Genomic DNA, 14,093 nt, shown 5'->3' on the forward strand with positions numbered 1-14,093 from the left:
ATCATCATACTAGAGCAGATTTTGCAGGCTGCATGCTATGCTGGCTTGCAGGAGAGAAAAAGAGAGGGAGGAGGGGGATGTAAAAGCTTTGTTGTATTTCTCGTATTTTGCTCGGTACAATGACTCATCTTCCTCATTACTACAAAGAGAGAGGTTGGTGGGGGAGCTCAGGGACAGGTCTGTGAAATCAGGGAACTTTAGTTGCTTGAAACAGTAGTTAAAGTTATAGAGTGTGGGTGGGGGGGCACCAGCAGGAGAGAGAGAGCGCACCAGTTCTGCCTGTCATCCCCCATTCTGATATACATACATCTTGCACTGTATTCAAGGCCGGAGTAGGCACTTCAAACACACACACAGACTCTACAGAGCATAGTCACACCTCAGATGCCACATAGTCAAGAAACAGCACCCAAACCCGGCTTTTCCTGGACATGGGAATCTATCTATCTATCTATCTATCTATCTATCTATCTATCTATCTATCTATCTATCTATCTATCTATCTATCTATCTATCTATCTATCTATCTATCTATCTATCTATCTATCTATCTATCTATCTATCTATCTATCTATCTATCTATCTATCTATCTATCTATCTATCTATCTATCTATCTATCTATCTATCTATCTATCTATCTATCTATCTATCTATCTATCTATCTATCTATCTATCTATCTATCTATCTATCTATCTATCTATCTATCTATCTATCTATCTATCTATCGTTCTATCGTTCTATCTATCTATCGTTCTATCGTTCTATCTATCTATCGTTCTATCGTTCTATCATTCTGATCATCATTTGTTTGTTCTTTCATCTATTCGTTCTATCGTTCTGTCTATCATCCTGTCGTTCTTTTTGTATCTTTTACCTATTTAGAGTTTTTTTGTTCGGTCTGTCTTTCTATCTGTCTGTCTGTCTGTCATTATATCGATCATTCTGTCTGTCTGTTTATTTATCATTTGTTTGTTTGTTTGATCTCTCTGTAGTTCTGCCAGTCATTCTATCTATCTCTCACTCTTTCGTTCATTCTTGTAAAAAAAAAAAAAAAAGATACAGTTTGCAACACATGGTGTGTAACACATTTGTACCACATTTAATATCAATTCTAACGACCCATTTGGAGCATTTGTTTTGGAAAATACCTGAAAATAAAGCGTCAAATAGATAGGCAGAGGTAAAACACAGGTCTGGTATCGGCCTGTTTTTCTGTCTGTCTGTATCATTCTGTTTGTCATTCTGTCTAATAAAACAAACATTGTTTTTATTTTATGTTAAATAAAGTTTTTATTTCACTAAAGGGGTGAAATGGAGTAATGGTAGGGCTCGATTTAGCTAATTATAATCTTAGCACTATAATTTATTGTTATATATAAAGCTTTATATATAACAATAGACATACTCTGTGTATTTGTTCTGCCATGTATCTGCTACTTTTGTCCAGGTACAGTGAGCTCATGATGAAGCTAGTTGAACTGATGAAGATTTAACAGCTATACAGCAGTGTGTGTGTGTGTGTGTGTGTGTGTGTGTGTGTGTGTGTGTGTGTGTGTGTGTGTGTGTGTGTGCGTGTTTGTGTGTGTGTGAATGGAGTGTGGGGGAGGCAGATGTCAGAATCACAACTTATGAAGTTATCTGCTGCTGTAATGCCAGTAGGGTGACCTTGAGATGTGGCTTTGGCAATGTGAGGACAAAATATCCCCCCAAATATCCCAAGGGTAGTAAAACCTGAAGTCACCTACATTGTGGGAACCAGGGTTAGTTTAGGGTCAGGTGGTAGAAAATATCATTATCTAGATGACTCAATGCAAGTCCTGACCGTGATAGAAAAACAAGCGTGTGCGTTCGGATGGAGGCAGGGGAGTGGATCGGATCGAGACTATTGAATATTTCAGAGAATCTTGAGATATTGATTAATCTGAAAAGAAAGTGCCTTGTAAGCTGTTGTCATCTGTCTTTTTTTGTAGTGTGCAGAAAAAACTGAGTGTGATACACATACATGAATCACCTCAGGAGAAACCGAGACAGAGAGAAGGGGAGTCTCTGTAAAGGTCAGCTGAACACTATCCTCTACTAAGGCTACATAAATCACTGCAGAACAAACACTTACTCTCAAACAAATCAAACAAGATATATCACTCGAAACCTGCACAGAATTGCCACTGTTTTTTGTGTAGCCACAGAAATCAGCAAAACAAATCATATTACCTTGCATTGCTTGTACACATACATACGTGTTTGATCCTTTTTATTAGTTCTAACCTCAGAGAAGGGGGTGGGAGAAGGAGTTTTATCGTTAGTGGAAAATAATGAGAATCATTTTTCACTATCAAGGCTTCCCTTTCTCCCCTACACAACACACACACATGCTCCCCAGTGGACAGATGCTTGCAATTTCAAGTCTGTTGACTTATTTACATTTCTGGAATCACAGAGTTATATGAATATTCAAATAATCAAATCTGCACATAAAGGCACATCCACTAGCTGACACGTGTGTGTGTGTGTGTGTGTGTGTGTGTGTGTTTTAATCTACACAATTAAGCAATATCAAAAGCAAGAGCTTAGTAGAAAAAGAAAAAGGTTTTTTTTTTTGTTTCTGGGAAGCAACATGCATAAAGAGCGTTTGTGGGGAAATGTGTGTGTGTGTGTGTGTACGTGCCTCGAGCAGCTCTGAAGCATGTCCTGGTACATGTTCTGTAGTCTCAGTTCTAAATAGTATGCCCATGGACCATTCACTAATGGTCTGATGCATATATTGCACTCAAAAACTTCCCCAAAAGGAATGTTCTATTCTTATTGGCTGTCTTTATGCAATTTCTGTTTAGTCAGGGTGCACAGGTTTTGATCTATCTGCCATGATACAGTGTTTCCCATTCAGAGTTCCCAAGCTGCTTCAATGCAGGTAAAATCCAAGGTAAAATTAATCACTTTGTTAAATTTTTATGTTGCTTCGCAGTTCAGTATGTTTTAGGTGATGTGAACATGTTTTTCCATTCCACTGTGCTGCTTTTCCATTGATTTTCAGGAGACAAACACCTTTAACGTTGTACTCGTGTCTCACGTCTTTTGCAACATCTTGCGCATTCTAAAAGTGCGGTGCTCAAGTTAAAATTTCAACAAAGTTAAATGCACCTTGTGTTTTTTTTTTTTTCTCATTCTAGAGACCTGCTTCTCACATTTTTAACCACAAAAACGTGTTCTGTGTGAATGGCCCTTTAGTGTGCCATCGTTGTGTTCCTGAATTGAAAATCCCATTCATTTTCTCTATAGAAATAATATATTTCCTTTGCAGCATATTAAACTATTAAAGGGTTAGTTCACTCAAAAATGAAAATTCAGTCATTAATTACTCACCCTCATGTCGTTCCACCTGTAAGACCTTCAACAAATTAAGATATTTTTGATAAAATCTGATGGCTCAATGAGGCCTCCATTACCAGAAAGATAATTAACACTTTCAATGCCCAGAAATCTACTAAAAACAGTTCATGTGACTACAGTGTTTCAACCTTAATGTTATGAAGTGACGAGGATACTTTTTGTGCGCCAAAAAAACGAAATAACGACTTTATTCAACAATATCTAGTGATGGGCGATTTCAAAACACTGCTTCATGGAGCTTCGAAGCTTTACGAATCTTTTGTTTCGAATCAGTGGTTTGGAGCATGTATCAAACTGCTAAAGTCACGTGAACCATTGAAATTTCGAAACACTTATGACGTAACAAAGCCTCCTTTACTGAAATCACGTGACTTTGACAGTTTGATACACGCTTCGAACCACTGATTTGAAACAAAAGATTCGTAAAGCTTCGAAGTAGGGGAACAATTCTCACTTTTAACTAGTTGCTTATTAGCTTGCATATTGGCTGTTTAAAGCAATCTGATTTGTTCTAAAGAGTCACTAACTAAAATGTGCCTTTTTTAACTAAATGTGCCTTGACATACTGAACTTTATTTTTAAAAAATTATATTTTGTAGCCAAATTCCAGGTATACAGTTGGAGAATCACAGAAAAAAATACATTTTTAAATTCCTATGAAGAAAATAATTCCAGAACCATCCTCAAGTGTAAGTCTTTATGATTTCCCCCCTCATTTTATTGTTATGCTAACCCTAAGTATGAACATTAATTATGCTTTTGCACTTAAATGCCATTTAAATTGCACATTCAATACTTTACTTACTCAGAAACTCTAGTGTCTCGGTGTCTGTGACATTTAAGTGCAAGTGAATCAGGCTCCTGGTGCCATGTTGTATTATTCAAAACAAGATGGATAACACAAACCCATCAGCAGTGACACTGATGACAGAAGCAGTCGAGATAGGGACCCTGAGCGCTCTCATACATGTTTATGCAAATCATACACGCCCACACTCAAAACACACTTCTCCAGAGATGACAACAGGGATTGGATGATTGAAGATAAAAGTCTGACCTCTCTGATCAGCCTCCGTCAGTCTAAGATGTGCCTACTGCTTTTTACATGAAAGCCACGTGCTATGACTACAGCGACAGTTAAATCAAGTAAGGCCTTGTCAATATTACAAGTGACACCACAAATTCTGTGACCTTCTCAAAAATCAAATCCAATTAATTCCTCTCACATCATCAACCCATGTCATGATTATTTTAATCACATATTCTGTGACTCAGTACAGAACATTAGAGGCTATTACAAAGACAATACAGTTGAACTTTTGTAGCTGTTGAATAATGACTCAGACTTGTACACTATAAAGAAAGACAGTGTCCCGAACTGCTTATTAAAGGTGCCTCAGTGAATACTTCACTCAGAGAAGCTGACAATCACAGCTGTCAATCATGATGTCACTCCCCTGTTTTTATAGCGTCAAATAACTAACTAAAACCAAACTTATTTAAAAAGAACACTTGAACTTACATCAACGTGATAAAAACTACATAAATTTACATAAATTACATATTTGGAAAAGTGTAATTTAATTTTTTAGTTTGTCTCAAGTCCCATTACATTATTTAGAGAGGATGGGGTTTATGACCTATACTGGGACCAACCACCTGGGTGCGATCTAGACGCTTTGGCTTCACTTTTTTCAGGACTTGTGCAGCACAATTGTATGGAGCCCCGCACATGACATACAAAAAAAAAATTAAATCGTGCACACGATTTACTAATTCGTTCCCTCAATTTACTAAATCGTGCACACGATTTACTATTTCGTTCCCTCGATTTATAAATCATGCACATGATTTATAAATCGAGGGAATGAAATAGTAAATCGTGAGCACGTTTTAGTAAATCGAGGGAACAAATTAATAAATCGTACGCACGATTTAGCCTGCTATTTTTACCTGCATGTCATGTCCAGGGCTCCGTACGATTGATATCGGTAAATAGAGAAAAGTTGCTCCAACTCATTTGACGTGTGTATGGTGTGGGAGTGACAGAGTATTCACAACTAGTGAGAAAGGTTGACATGGAGCAGCTAAATCTACAACTTCTGTGGAATCACCTGTTTTTAAACAAACGCAGAGTTCATTCCAAACTCTCAGAATGGAGTCTGCTGGCATAAAGTGAACGCGACAGAGCTCGTAATAAAACCAGAATAAACACTGGCTTGGCTTTTCGGAGATGAAGAGAAAGAACCATATTCATCCGCACAGTCACTCAGAGCCAAAGCAGAACTAAAACAATGTTCTTCCGCGAATCAATATAAGATCAATATAAAACTCTGACATGTAGTTCTTCTCTGGTAAGTGGACTTGTTTGATAACAGACATGATTCAGTCCATTGTAACAGATCCATCGACACTCATCTTTCTCAATTCAGTCATCGGCAACTGTCTGTCTGATATTTATTCATTCGGCATGCATTGTTGTTGTCTGTTGGTTTGATGTTCTTGTCTGTAATATTTTCTAATTTTATCGGCCTTTCCTTATGTGTGAGCATTTGAGCCTTTGTTGAGACTTTGCAGCAGTTGGTCATTAAACCATTTCTGATGTCTGTTGAAGTGGTCATTGACAGTGAACATGAGTGTGCATAATAAGCATGTTGGCTAGCTCTGTCAAAACTTGTCAAGTCACACCATCTGCTATGATGTAGTCTTGTCTCAGCCATGAGTTTACTAGCTTGCATAACAAACAGCTGCTAATTATATGTGGGTGTATTGGAAATACTTTCAAATTCTCAGTTCAGTCAGATTCTCCAGGCTGATTTTAGTCTTGCATAGCCAGACCTTCGGAAGGTCTGGACTCTATTGCAGCTTTCATTGGCCAAGGACCGCCCAAGAGGACGTTTGACTGACATGTAACACAACCAATCACAGTTCGTTTTGTTCTGCATCCCGTTTAGGGCATGGAAATGTAAAGTCGGTGTCCCTACAATAACAGACTGAAAGAATGGAGCCGCGAACTTCACATACTTTTGTAAGTCCACCTTTTAGTTGATGCTGGTAAGCGTTCATTGTCACAGTTGTAAACATGATGGCGTTCTTCTTCCATAAGGGGGCTTGGCGTCACAGCATTTGTTTCCAGGCAGATCGTTAAAGAACACGACACACAAGTCTTCCAGACATCCTGTAGAATTCAACCAACCAGATGACAACTTTGAAAATCATGAAGTGTTTCCAGTTAAGTGTGCCAAATGCATCAGATGTTCAGCCAACGGTCCATGGGCGTGATGTCTGATGATGAGACTATGCTGATTGAAACCCATAACTCTTTAGCTCATGAGCCTATTTGAATAATTGGTAACACTTTACAATACACTGTAAAAAATGACCGTGATTTTAACAGTAAAAGACTGTAAAAATGCTGCGGTGAAAAACTGTTAATTGGTTTACAGAAAGTTTCCGTACTATATACGGTGAATAACTGTAATAGATCTAACGGTACATTTAATGTAATTTTACGGTACAATACCGTTAAATTCACAGTTTTTGAAAGTGAAAAATAACAATTCATTGTAAAATTTACAGTGAAAAACAGTAAATAGACATTCCCACAATTCCCTGCGTGACACTTCACATTTGATATATTTTTGTTGAAATAACTCTGTTTCTTCTTAGTTTTTCTCATTTTTTTCTAATCAGTTATGTACATTAGGGTTTTATGTTACATCTAATGTTGTTAAATTAATGTTTATTGCATTTTTAAAATTTCATGTGTGTGAATGACACTGTGTGCTCCTTCTATATATTAGTATTGTGCTTCTCAGCTTGTGATGAACTTTGATTCATCATGTGACTCTTATCACCATTGGGTTTGGTGACTGTCAGTGTATTATAAAGATACAAAACAGATATTAGTACTTCATTAGGTTGGTAAATTAACATTATATCAGTTAATGAAATATGTTATTTTACCGTAAATTTTACTGGGATTTTTTTTACAGTGTACTGAAATCCAATGTTAAATATACATATTTAAAATGTAAAATTCACATGTAACTCCGTAAGTATGTTTACGGTTTGATGTCATTTTTACAGTATTGTTCTGGTAACCACAGCTGCCGGTATTTTTCCGTAGAAACAACGGGATTTTTTTTACAGTGTAAGGTACAATTAGTTAATGTGTTAACTGACATGAACTAACCATGAGCAATACATTTGTTACTGTATTTACTAATCATCGTTAATGTTAGTTAATGAAAATACAGTTGTTCATTGTTTGTTCATGTTAGTTCACAGTGCATTAACTAATGTTAACAAGATTTTAGTAATGTATTAGTAAATGTTGAAATTAAGATTAATAAATGCTGTATAAGTGCAGTTCATTATTAGTTCATGTTAACTAATGTAGTTAACTAATGTTAACTAATGAACCTTATTGTAAAGTGTTACCGAATAATTCATTTAAAATAAAAGAAGAAAAAAACAGCTCATAAAAGTTTGTGGTGATGGCATAAAACTGGATTTTATACACTTATATAATATATTCACCTTTTTTCAGTTAGATACTTTTGAACTTTTGCATATTTATAGTATGTTTCCGTGTTCTCGCATCATTTCCGGTTCAGGTCTTTGTTATAAAGCTGTTTAACTCAAGATGCCTTCAAAGGAGCGAGCAAAGATGAGCATAACCGATGTCTGTCGCAAATGCAGATTGATATCTAAACATTTTTTTCTTTTTTCCCTTCTCACTAACATTTAGATATTTTGCATAATACGGCAACAATAAAAAGAACTAGCTAGGTTAGCTTACTTAAAAGTCTATAGATATCGCCATCAGTTTATACTGCTGTTAACCCTTTTTCTGACAAGCGGATGGGATGAGACCTGTTTGTTCATGTGACGTTCAGCATAAATCCTGTAGTGGTGGGAAGTGACAGTGAATTTTACCAATAAAATGGCAAAAAAAATAAAAATAAAAATAAATAAATAAATAAATCATGCTACACATACAGTAATCATTTTTTTTCACCAGTACATTTATTCAGCTATTTACTATTAGTAAAATAAATCACAGAAATGCATCTTTCATCTTTTTTCCCCACTGCTAAATTGGACTGCAAAATGAGTATAGTTAATTTTAGTAATTTTTTTTTTTTTTTATAAAATTTTCTTTTCTTCCATTCTTTTATATGATATTGTATCTTCTTGTAGTTGTACACTAAATTTCAAACAGAATAAAACTGAAATTTGAATCAAAGTTCACCTCAAACTGGAAGAATGTTGTATCACTTTGTGACTGACAGAAAAAGAAGCTTTGCTAGATGCTGGAAAAGGACATTAGAGAGAGAAAGACTCGGATGAGGTCTGGGAAAGTGTCGATGGCACCATATCTGTGAACTGCTCTCAGTGGGACCAGGCTCTCCATCTTCATTGAAGTCTGTACCAAGCGTAAATCCCTCTTTAAAAAAAAAACACCCTGGCAAGATGCCTCTCTTTCTCCCTGTCGCTCTGCTTTTGCCTCACTTTCTGGAGCATAAGCAACTAATCTCTATCTGTTTTGCAGTGATATGACAACCGAGCTATTGTCATTGTAAAGCCATCTGATTGGCCGAGCAGCTGTGTCTTATTCAGTATGTCTCCATGTCCTGTGTCTCTTAATTGCTTTAGGGGTTTCCACCACTCTAAAGATTTCCCTCAGTTTGACTCTGATCTGCTTTCTGTTCCACTTTCTGTTTCCTCTACATCTCTCCTTTTCTTATCCTCTCATCTCCGTCTCACTCTCTCCAGCTTTTCTCAGTGCAGTAGTATCAGTGCAGTATTTCACATTGACTTCTATTAAATGATATTTTCCCCTTAATCCTAAACCAACACCTCATATAAACCTTTCTACATTTTTACATTTGCATTAAAGAGGTAGTTTAACAAAAAATATATATAGTCTGTCATCATTTACTTGCCTTTATGTCATTCCAAATCTGTATGACTTTCTTTTTCTGCAAAATACAAAAGAAGATATGGAAAACTTTACACTGTAAAAAAAATCCCAGTAAAATTTACGGTAAAAAACCGGCAGCTGTGGTTGCCAGAACTTTACCATAAAAAATACAGTAGCAACGTAAAAAAAAATCTGTTAAATTTACGGTAAAATAACGTATTTCATTAACTGATATAATGTTAATTTACCAACCTAATGAAGTACTAATATCTGTTTTGTACCTTTATAATACACTGACAGTCACTAAACACAGTGGTGATAAGAGTCACATGATGAATCAAAATTCACATCACTAACATATAGAAGGTGCACACAGTGTCATTCACACACACACTAAACACCATCATGGTAACATGCATGACATTTTAAAAATGCAATAAACATTAATTTAACAACATTAGATGTAACATAAAACCCTAATGTACATAACTGATTAGAAAAAAATGAGAAAAACTAAGAAGAAACAGAGTTATTTCAACAAAAATATATCAAATGTGAAGTGTCACACAGAGAATTGTGGGAATGTCAATTTACGATTTTTCACTGTAAAAAAAAAAAAAAAAAAAGTGAATTTAACAGTATTTTACCGTAAAATTACATTAAATGTACTGTTAGATCTATTACAGTTATTCACCGTATATAGTACGGAAACTTTCTGTAAACCAATTGACAGTTTTTCACCGCAGCATTTTTACAGTCTTTTACCGTTAAAATCACGGTAATTTTTTACAGTGTACAATAGGGTCCCATTGTTATTTTGTTATTTACTTTATTGTAAAGTGTTGTTGAAGATATTTTGATAGAACTGTCTTTGGCCAAACGATGAAATTCAATGGGGACCAAATTCAATGAGGCATTTTTCAAAATATCTTCTTTTTCATTTGACAAAAGAAAGTCATACAGGCTTGGAACGACAGGAGGGTGAGTATAGCAGAGTTTTTATTTTTGTTTGAAATATCCCTTTAAGACTGTCTGTTTCTCCCCGGTGATTTCAGGTTTTACTATCCATTCGAGGACATTTGGTCTCCACAACGTCGTCAAAACCTGAGCCACACATGCACACACAGCTGAGCTGGCTGCTTTTTTAGGCAATAACAAGACATGATTTGCTCCTCAGTGGACTGGAAGAGGCAATTACATTATCGGACCTTAGATGGATTTTAGAAATCGCCTGAATAACACTTCTGCTAAGCCTTTAATCCAAATCGTGATAATGGGATGGTCGACTCCCTCAGCATGTACTTTTATGAGACTTGACCTTCCTCTTACACTGCTGGACTGCAAGAAACTTCTGGTCAGCCATGACTGGAAATGCATACATATCCGCACATAGTAGATATACACAAATGAGCTTGTTCAATTGGCAGAGTTTAACTATAGGTTATCCTTGGATCACCATGTTTTCCATTATCCATGTCTCCTGGCTCCCTCCCCAACATTTCTGTCTCTCTCCATGTAGTCTATTTATTTCTACACTCCTCATCATGATCCTTTCATCTCCTGGTTATAAAATGTTTCTATAACAGCAGGCCTTTTTAATCATACAAAAAATAGCGTCTGCCTGTTAATCCTCTGACCAAATTAAGCATTTATGTAACACTCTTGAACACTTCAATTAAAAATAAAGAAATAAATCAAAAATTTTAAATGGCTCTTACTGAGGCTGGAAACTTGGCAATGGGATGAAAAACGCTCAAAGCGAACAAGTGAGAGAAAAACAATCCCTCTCTCTCGTCCCTAATTCACATTGCAGAGTCTCGCAGAAGGACAACTTTCATAAGCGCTTTGATCTACTGGGAAAAACTAGTCAAAACTAATTCACAGACCAACTGTGATTCTCTCCATAATAGTGGCACAAATCATGTACACAAACAGATGAGGGAGAAAACCCCATCTGAACCTCACTCTGCACTGATCGGGTGTGCGCACACACACACACACACACATATAATGGAGAGAATCACAGTTGGTCTGCGAATTAGTGTGTGTGTTTGTGTGTATGTGTGTGTGTGTGTGTGTGTGTGTGTATATTTATATATATACACTGTCATTCAAAAATTTGGGGTTGGTAAAATTTTTCAATGTTTTTGAGTTTAATTAAAAAAAAGTGACATTAAAGCAGGCTCTATCACCCATAGTTCAAGCCAGGGTTGCCAGGTCCGCGGTTAATCCCTAGTGGTGCTCTAATGAAAACAGCCAGCTAGGGGTGCTTGAGAGTGCTTTGGAGGCACAACATTTTTCCAGCTGAGATGCATTGGTTGCTATGATTACAATCCGCATTTTTGGCGGGATTCCCCCGGTAAAATTCGCATTCCAGGGGCTAAATATGTTATGCTAATGTTATATTGGGTTGATTCAACCCGCGGACATAAAAAACAACTCGCAGCAACAGTGTAAAAAAGTAGCCTAGCCGGGAAAACCGTGGACTTAGCAACACTGCAAGGGAGACACATATCCTCTTTTGTCTACTTTCAACCAATACTGTCCTGATTTCTTCGAGGGGAGGGTTTATGGGTGAGTAAATGTATGTTGTTGTTTTTTTAAACCTTTTGATCTAATGGACGAAATAAACTCGTGCAATTTACACTGAACAAAATTATAAATGCAACACTTTTGTTTTTGCCCCCATTTTTCATGAGCTGAACTCAAAGATCTAGGACTTTTTCTATGTACACAAAAGGCCTATTTCTCTCAAATGTTGTTCACAAATCTGTCTAAATCTGTGTTAGTGAGCACTTCTCCTTTGCAGAGATAATCCATCCACCTCTCAGGTGTGGCATATCAAGATGCTGATTAGACAGCATGATTATTGCACAGATTATTGCCTTAGGCTGGCCACAATAAAAGGCCACTGTAAAATGTGCAGTTTTATCACACAGCACAATGCCACAGATGTCGCAAGTTTTGAGGGAGTGTGCAATTGGCATGCTGACAGCAGGAATGTCCACCAGAGCTGTTGCCCGTGAATTGAATGTTTATTTCTCTACCATAAGCCATCTCCAAAGGCGTTTCAGAGAATTTGGCAGTACATCCAACTGGCCTCACAACCGCAGACTACGTGTAACCACACCAGCCCAGGACCTCCACATCCAGCATCTTCACCTCCAAGATCGTCTGAGACCAGCCACCCGGACAGCTGCTGCAACAATCGGTTTGCATAACCAAAGAATTTCTGCACAAACTGTCAGAAACCGTCTCTGGGAAGCTCATCTGCATGCTCGTCGTCCTCATCGGGGTCTCGACCTGATTGCAGTTGGCGTCTGGCACTTTGGAGAGGTTCTCTTCACGGATGAACCCCGGTTTTCACTGTACAGGGCAGATGGCAGACACCGTGTATGACGTCGTGTGGGTGAGCAGTTTGCTGATGTCAACGTTGTGGATTGAGTGGCCCATGGTGGCGGTGGGGTTATGGTATGGACAGGTGTATGTTATGGACAACGAACACAGGTGCATTTTATTGATGGCATTTTGAATGCACAGAGATACCGTGACGAGATCCTGAGGCCCATTGTTGTGCCATTCATCCATGACCATCACCTCATGTTACAGCATGATAATGCACGGCCCCATGTTGCAAGGATCTGTACACAATTCCTGGAAGATGAAAACATCCCAGTTCTTGCATGGCCAGCATACTCACTGGACATGTCACCCATTGAGCATGTTTGGGATGCTCTGGGTCGGCGTATACGACAGCGTGTTCCAGTTCCTGCCAATATCCAGCAACTTTGCACAGCCATTGAAGAGGAATGGACCCACATTCCACAGGCCACAATCAACAACCTGATCAACTCTATGCGAAGGAGATGTGTTGCACTGCGTGAGGCAAATGGTGGTCACACCAGATACTGACTAGTTTACATTTCTCATCTACAAACCAAACTTAGGTCTTCAGCCGACAAAGGTCCCATAATGTTTACGCTTTAGGTCAGTAGTTGGAGATAGGCGGTCTTTTGTGGCTGTTCGAACACAATTGACCACATGAGCATCTACACTACGAAATGCATTTTCAGCTACCTCTGGAAGTGGTCGAAAGTGGACAAGCTCAAAACGTTTTAGACCCCAATTACACCTGTATTTAGCGTCGTCCACTTGTGATCTTATAGATCAAAGCGCATCTTAATACCAGGTAAAAAGGGCCTTACTGTGTGAAGTTTTTGTGGTAAAGTAAATTATGGAAAATGTCCTCCTTTTTTTCTTTATTTTCTTATCTATAACTGAACGTTTCTATCACTATCTTCTGTCTCGTCTCCTCTCTTTGATCACCCATATCTTCTCCTCTCTGTCTGTCTCAACTGATCTCTGTTTAGCCCTCACACTTAAATCAGTGTTCTTTTGATTGACAGCTCAACAGATGGGCCCTGTATTATCCCATTAAGTAGATACTGAAACAGCTGGAGTCATCTCTTTAAAGCACAAAAACACACAAGCATCTGGACACTGGGAGCGGACGGCGCTCTATGATCCACTTATGATCCCCCTGCAGTTTGTCATCAGGCTGCAAAGGCGGATGTGTCTCTTCTTTCCACCCCACGGGTGAGTGCCGGATTGAGCGATGTACTGCTCACAGAGCTGTAATATATTGCACAATGACTCTCATCAGTTCATTTACTGGGTGAGCAGAGATTGAGATGTTATATTATGTAGCCGTCCTGCTATCTGCCAGCTAATAACTAGCTGCAGGCTAGACAGACTGGACACAAAAAAATAAAATT

The sequence above is a fragment of the Megalobrama amblycephala genome, linkage group LG3, assembly GCF_018812025.1.
Source record: "Megalobrama amblycephala isolate DHTTF-2021 linkage group LG3, ASM1881202v1, whole genome shotgun sequence".
Lineage (NCBI taxonomy): Eukaryota > Metazoa > Chordata > Actinopteri > Cypriniformes > Xenocyprididae > Megalobrama > Megalobrama amblycephala.